The following is an 8387-nucleotide window of genomic DNA, read 5'->3' on the forward strand; positions in this document are numbered from 1 at the left end:
ATCTCAAAAAATAACACAACACTCATGTTTTTCTATGTTGACACGGGAATTTTTTTGAACGCAATAAGAGGCAATGGATATCGTTTCGTCCCCAAAGGTGGGGCGTCCCCTACCGAAACCATCATGCTTGTTGTGAGAAGCTCTGGTTTGTGAGAAGCATATACCCAAACCTACCCCAAATGGGACAAAAAATTTACCACAGCAAGTTGATGCCGCTCCATGATAGCATGCCATGTTTCATGAATTTCAGACAAGATTTGGATTTACTAGAATTCAAAAACCAGGTATCTCAATGTTTGCGGCCGAGTGACGGTGGCAGGGTGTTTGACATTCATTCCCATTTCTTGCATGGGACCTAAGCATGCACCCAAGGACAAAGATTTGATTTTTCAACCAATTTATATGCGCTGGAGCATGTGCATGTAGTTCAAATTTGAATTATCCACATAAATGCATTGAAAACACACTTAATGCATAAAAATGTCCAAACGAACCCCGAAAAATCACAAAAAATAACACAACACTCCTGTTGTTCAATGTTAACACGAGGAAAATTTTGAAAGCAATAAGAGGCAATGGATATTGTTTCGTCCCCAAAGGTGGGGCGTTCCCTACCGAAACCATCATGCTTGTTGTCAGAAGCTCTGATTTGTGAGAAGCATATACCCAAACGTGCCCCAAATGGGACAAAAAATATACCATGGCATGTTGATGCCGCTCCATGATAGCATGCCAAGTTTCATTAATTTCAGATGAGTTTTGGATTTACTAGAATTTAAAAACAATGTATCTCAACGTTTTGCCGGCAATCAACGGTGCCCTAGTGTTTGAAATTCATTCCCATTTCTTGCATTGGACCTAAGCATGCACCCAAGGACAAAGATTTTATTTTTCAACCAATTTATATGCACTGGAGCATGTGCATGTAGTTAAAATTTGAATTATGCACATAAATGCATTGAGAACTCACTTAATGCATAAAAATATCCAAACGAACCCCGAAAATCACAAAAATTGGCACAACACTCATGTTGTTCTATGTTGACACGTGAAAAAATTTGAAAGCAATAAGAGGCAATGGATATCGTTTCGTCCCCAAAGGTGGGACGTTCCCTCGTGAAACCCTCATGCTTGTTGTGAGAAGGTCTTGTTTGTGAGAAGCATATACCCAAACCTGCCCCAAATGGGTCAAAAAAATTACCATGACATTTTGATGCCGCTGCATGATAGCATGCCAAGTTTCATGAATTTCAGACGAGATTTGGATTTACTAGAATTCAAAAACCTGGTATCTCAATGTTTGCAGCCGAGTGGCGGTGGCAGGGTGTTTGACATTCATTCCCATTTCTTGCATGGGACCTAAGCATGCACCCAAGAACAAAGATTTGATTTTTCAACCAATTTATATGCACTGGAGCATGTTCATGTACTTAAAATTTGAATTATGCACATAAATGCATTGAAAACTCACTTAATGCATAAAAATGTCCAAACGAGCCCCGAAAATTCTCAAACAATAACACAACACTCTTGTTGTTCTATGTTGACACGGGAAAAAATTTCAAAGCAGTAAGAGGCAATGGATATCGTTTCGTCCCCAAAGGTGGGGCGTCCCCTACCGAAACCATCATGCTTGTTGTGAGAAGGTCTGATTTGTGAGAAGCATATACCCAAACCTGCCCCAAATGGGACAAAAAATTTACCACAGCATGTTGATGCCACTCCATGATAGCATGCCAAGTTTCATGAATTTCAGACGAGTTTTGGGTTTACTAGAATTCAAAAACCAGGTATCTCAATGCTTGCGGCCGAGTTACGGTGGCAGGGTGTTTGACATTCATTCCCATTGCTTGCATGGGACCTAAGCGTGCACCCAAGGACAAAGATTTGATTTTTCAACCAATTTATATGTGATGGAGCATGTGCATGTATTTCAAATATGAATTATGCACATAAATGCATTGAAAACTCACTTAATGCATAAAAATGTCCAAACGAGCCCCGAAAATTCTCAAAAAATAACACAACACTCCTGTTGTTCTATGTTGACACGGGAAAAAATTTCAAAGCAATAAGAGGCAATGGATATCGTTTCGTCCCCAAAGGTGGGGCGTCCCCTACCGAAACCATCATGCTTGTTGTGAGAAGGTCTGATTTGTGAGAAGCATATACCCAAACCTGCCCCAAATGGGACAAAAAATTTACCACAGCATGTTGATGCCACTCCATGATAGCATGCCAAGTTTCATGAATTTCAGACGAGTTTTGGATTTACTAGAATTCAAAAACCAGGTATCTCAATGCTTGCGGCCGAGTGACGGTGGCAGGGTGTTTGACATTCATTCCCATTGCTTGCATGGGACCTAAGCGTGCACCCAAGGACAAAGATTTGATTTTTCAACCAATTTATATGTGATGGAGCATGTGCATGTAGTTCAAATTTGAATTATGCACATAAATGCATTGAAAACTCACTTAATGCATACAAATGTCCAAACGAACCCCGAAAAATCTCAAAAAATAACACAACACTCCTGTTGTTTTATGTTGACACAGGAAATTTTTTGAAAGCAATAAGAGGCAATGGCTATCGTTTCGTCCCCAAAGGTGGGGCGTCCCCTACCGAAACCATCATGCTTGTTGTGAGAAGCTCTGGTTTGTGAGAAGCATATACCCAAACCTACCCCTAATGGGACAAAAAAATTACCACAGCATGTTGATGCCGCTCCATGATAGCATGCCAAGTTTCATGAATTTCAGACGAGATTTAAATTTACTAGAATTCAAAAACCAGTTATCTCGATGTTTGCGGCCGAGTGACGGTGGCAGGGTGTTTGACATTCATTCCCGTTTCTTGCATGGGACCTAAGCATGCACCCAATTTATATGCACTGGAGCATCTGCATGTAGTTCAAATTTGAATTATGCACATAAATGCATTGAAAACTCACTTAATGCATAAAAATGTCCAAACGAACCCCGAAAAATCACAAAAAATAACACAACACTCCTGTTGTTCTATGTTGACACGAGAAATTTTTTGAAAGCAATAAGAGGCAATGGATATTGTTTCGTCCCCAAAGGTGGGGCGTTCCCTACCGAAACCATCATGCTTGTTGTGAGAAGCTCTGGTTTGTGAGAAGCATATACCCAAACCTGCCCCAAATGGGACAAAAAATTTACCATCGCATGTTGATGCCGCTCCATGATAGCTTGCCAAGTTTCATGAATTTCAGATGAGTTTTGGATTTACTAGAATTTAAAAACAAAGTATATCAACGTTTTGCCGGCAATCAACGGTGCCCTAGTGTTTGAAATTCATTCCCATTTCTTGCATTGGACCTAAGCATGCACCCAAGGACAAAGATTTTATTTTTCAACCAATTTATATGCACTGGAGCATGTGCATGTAGTTAAAATTTGAATTATGCACATAAATGCCTTGAGAACTCACTAAATGCATAAAAATGTCCAAACGAACCCCGAAAAATCACAAAAATTGACACAACACTCCTGTTGTTCTATGTTGGCACGAGAAAAAATTTGAAAACAATAAGAGGCAATGGATATCGTTTCGTCCCCAAAGGTGGGACCTTCCCTCGCGAAACCCTCATGCTTGTTGTGAGAAGCATATACCCAAACCTGCCCCAAATGGGACAAAAAAATTACCATGACATGTTGATGCTGCTCCATGATAGCATGCCAAGTTTCATGAATTTCAGACGAGTTTTGGATTTACTAGAATTTAAAAACCAGGTATCTCAATGCTTGCTGCCGAGTGACGCTGGCAGGTTGTTTGACATTCATTCCAATTTCTTGCATGGGACGTAAGCATGCACCCAAGAACAAAGATTTGATTTTTCAACCAATTTATGTGCACTGGAGCATGTGCATGTAGTTAAAATTTGAATTATGCACATAAATGCATTGAAAACTCACTTAATGCAGAAAAATGTCCAAACGAACCCCGAAAAATCACAAAAAATAACACAACACTCCTGTTGTTCTATGTTGACACGGGAAATTTTTTGAAAGCAATAAGAGGCAATGGATATCGTTTCGTCCCCAAAGGTGGGGCGTCCTCTACCGAAACCATCATGCTTGTTGTGAGAAGGTCTGGTTTGGGAGAAGCATATACCCAAACCTGCCCCAAATGGGACAAAAATTTACCACAGCATGTTGATGCCGCTCCATGATAGCATGCCAAGTTTCATGAATTTCAGACGAGTTTTGGATTTACTAGAATTCAAAAACCAGGTATCTCAATGCTTGCGGCCGAGTGACGGTTGCAGGGTGTTTGACATTCATTCCCATTTCTTGCATGGGACCTAAGCGTGCACCCAAGGACAAAGATTGTAGTTTTCAACCAATTTATATGTGATGGAGCATGTGCATGTAGTTCAAATTTGAATTCTGCACATAAATGTATTGAAAACTCACTTAATGCATAAAAATGTCCAAACGAACCCCGAAAAATCTCAAAAAATAACACAACACTCCTGTTGTTCTATGTTGACACGGGAAATTTTTTGAAAGCAATAGGAGGCAATGGATATCGTTTCGTCCCCAAAGGTGGGGCGTCCCCTACCGAAACCATCATGCTTGTTGTGAGAAGCTCTGGTTTGTGAGAACCATATACCCAAACCTACCTCTAATGGGGCAAAAAATTTACCACAGCATGTTGATGCGGCTCCATGATAGCATGCCAAGTTTCATGAATTTCAGACGAGATTTGCATTTCCTAGAATTCAAAAACTAGTTATCTCAATGTTTGCGGCCTAGTGACGGTGGCAGGGTGTTTGACATTCGTTCCCATTTCCTGCATGGGACCTAAGCATGCACCCAAGGACAAAGATTTGATTTTTCAACCAATTTATATGCACTGGAGCATGTGCATGTAGTTCAAATTTGAATTATGCACATAAATGCATTAAAAACTCACTTAATGCAAAAAAAATGTCCAAACGAACCCCGAAAAATCACAAAAAATAACACAACACTCCTGTTGTTCTATGTTGAGACGAGAAATTTTTTGAAAGCAATAAGAGGCAATGGATATTGTTTCGTCCCCAATGGTGGGGCATTCCCTTCCCAAACCATCATGCTTGTTGTGAGAAGCTCTTGTTTGTGAGAAGCATATACCCAAACCTGCCCCAAATGGGACAAAAAATTTACCATGGCATGTTGATGCCGCTCCATGATAGCTTGCCAAGTTTCATGAATTTCAGATGAGTTTTGGATTTACTAGAATTTAAAAACAAGTATCTCAATGTTTTGCCGGCAATCAACGGTGCCCTAGTGTTTGAAATTCATTCCCATTTCTTGCATTGGACCTAAGCATGCACCCAAGGACAAAGATTTTATTTTGCAACCAATTTATATGCACTGGAGCATGTGCATGTAGTTAAAATTTGAATTATGGACATAAATGCATTGAGAGCTCACTTAATGCATAGAAATGTCCAAACGAACCCCGAAAAATCTCAAAAAATAACACAACACTCCTGTTGTTCTATGTTGACACGGGAAATTTTTTGAAAGCAATAAGAGGCAATGGATATCGTTTCGTCCCCAAAGGTGTGGCGTCCTCTACCGAAACCATCATGCTTGTTGTGAGAAGGTCTGGTTTAGTAGAAGCATATACCCAAACCTGCCCCAAATGGGACAAAAAATTTACCACAACATGTTGATGCCGCTCCATGATAGCATGCCAAGTTTCATGAATTTCAGACGAGTTTTGGATTTACTAGAATTCAAAAACCAGGTATCTCAATGCTTGCGGCCGAGTGACGGTTGCAGGGTGTTTGACATTCATTCCCATTTCTTGCATGGGACCTAAGCGTGCACCCAAGGACAAAGATTTGATTTTTCAACCAATTTATATGTGATGGAGCATGTGCATGTAGTTCAAATTTGAATTATGCACTTAAATGCATTGAAAACTCACTTCATGCATAAAAATGTCCAAACGAACCCCGAAAAATCTCAAAAAATAACACAACACTCCTATTGTTCTATGTTGACACGGGAATTTTTTTGAAAGCAATAGGAGGCAATGGATATCGTTTCGTCCCCAAAGGTGGGGCGTCCCCTACCGAAACCATCATGCTTGTTGTGAGAAGCTCTGGTTTGTGAGAAGCATATACCCAAACCTACCCCTAATGGGACAAAAAAATTACCACAGCATGTTGATGCGGCTCCACGATAGCATGCCAAGTTTCATGAATTTCAGACGAGATTTGGATTTACTAGAATTCAAAAACCAGTTATCTCAATGTTTGCGGCCGAGTGACGGTGGCAGGGTGTTTGACATTCGTTCCTATTTCCTGCATGGGACCTAAGCATGCACCCAAGGACAAAGATTTGATTTTTCAACCAATTTATATGCACTGGAGCATGTGCATGTAGTGCAAATTTGAATTATGCACATAAATGCATTAAAAACTCACTTAATGCAAAAAAAATGTCCAAACGAACCCCGAAAAATCACAAAAAATAACACACCACTCCTGTTGTTCTATGTTGAGACGAGAATTTTTTTGCAAGCAATAAGAGGCAATGGATATTTTTTCGTCCCCAAAGGTGGGGCATTCCCTTCCGAAACCATCATGCTTGTCGTGAGAAGCTCTGGTTTGTGAGAAGCATATACCCAAACCTGCCCCAAATGGGACAAAAAATTTACCATGGCATTTTGATGCCGCTCCATGATAGCTTGCCAAGTTTCATGAATTTCAGATGAGTTTTGGATTTACTAGAATTTAAAAACAAAGTATCTCAACGTTTTGCCGGCAATCAACGGTGCCCTAGTGTTTGAAATTCATTCCCATTTCTTGCATTGGACCTAAGCATGCACCCAAGGACAAAGATTTTATTTTGCAACCAATTTATATGCACTGGAGCATGTGCATGTAGTTAAAATTTGAATTATGGACATAAATGCATTGAGAGCTCACTTAATGCATAGAAATGTCCAAACGAACCCCGAAAAATCTCAAAAAATAACACAACACTCCTGTTGTTCTATGTTGACACGGGAAATTTTTTGAAAGCAATAAGAGGCAATGGATATCGTTTCGTCCCCAAAGGTGGGGCATCCTCTACCGAAACCATCATGCTTGTTGTGAGAAGGTCTGGTTTAGGAGAAGCATATACCCAGACCTGCCCCAAATGGGACAAAAAATTTACCACAACATGTTGATGCCGCTCCATGATAGCATGCCAAGTTTCATGAATTTCAGACGAGTTTTGGATTTACTAGAATTCAAAAACCAGGTATCTCAATGCTTGCGGCCGAGTGACGGTTGCAGGGTGTTTGACATTCATTCCCATTTCTTGCATGGGACCTAAGCGTGCACCCAAGGACAAAGATTTGATTTTTCAACCAATTTATATGTGATGGAGCATGTGCATGTAGTTCAAATTTGAATTATGCACTTAAATGCATTGAAAACTCACTTCATGCATAAAAATGTCCAAACGAACCCCGAAAAATCTCAAAAAATAACACAACACTCCTATTGTTCTATGTTGACACGGGAAATTTTTTTGAAAGCAATAGGAGGCAATGGATATCGTTTCGTCCCCAAAGGTGGGGCGTCCCCTACCGAAACCATCATGCTTGTTGTGAGAAGCTCTGGTTTGTGAGAACCATATACCCAAACCTACCCCTAATGGGGCAAAAAATTTACCACAGCATGTTGATGCGGCTCCATGATAGCATGCCAAGTTTCATGAATTTCAGACGAGATTTGGATTTCCTAGAATTCAAAAACGAGTTATCTCAATGTTTGCGGCCTAGTGACGGTGGCAGGGTGTTTGACATTCATTCCCATTTCCTGCATGGGACCTAAGCATGCACCCAAGGACAAAGAATTGATTTTTCAACCAATTTATATGCACTGGAGCATGTGCATGTAGTTCAAATTTGAATTATGCACATAAATGCATTAAAAACTCACTTAATGCAAAAAAAATGTCCAAACGAACCCCAAAAATCACAAAAAATAACACAACACTCCTGTTGTTCTATGTTGAGACGAGAAATTTTTTGAAAGCAATAAGAGGCAATGGATATTGTTTCGTCCCCAATGGTGGGGCATTCCCTTCCGAAACCATCATGCTTGTTGTGAGAAGCTCTGGTTTGTGAGAAGCATATACCCAAACCTGCCCCAAATGGGACAAAAAATTTACCATGGCATTTTGATGCCGCTCCATGATAGCTTGCCAAGTTTCATGAATTTCAGATGAGTTTTGGATTTACTAGAATTTAAAAACAAGTATCTCAATGTTTTGCCGGCAATCAACGGTGCCCTAGTGTTTGAAATTCATTCCCATTTCTTGCATTGGACCTAAGCATGCACCCAAGGACAAAGATTTTATTTTGCAAC

Source organism: Aegilops tauschii, chromosome 7, assembly GCF_002575655.3.
Source record: "Aegilops tauschii subsp. strangulata cultivar AL8/78 chromosome 7, Aet v6.0, whole genome shotgun sequence".
Taxonomy (NCBI): Eukaryota; Viridiplantae; Streptophyta; class Magnoliopsida; order Poales; family Poaceae; genus Aegilops; species Aegilops tauschii.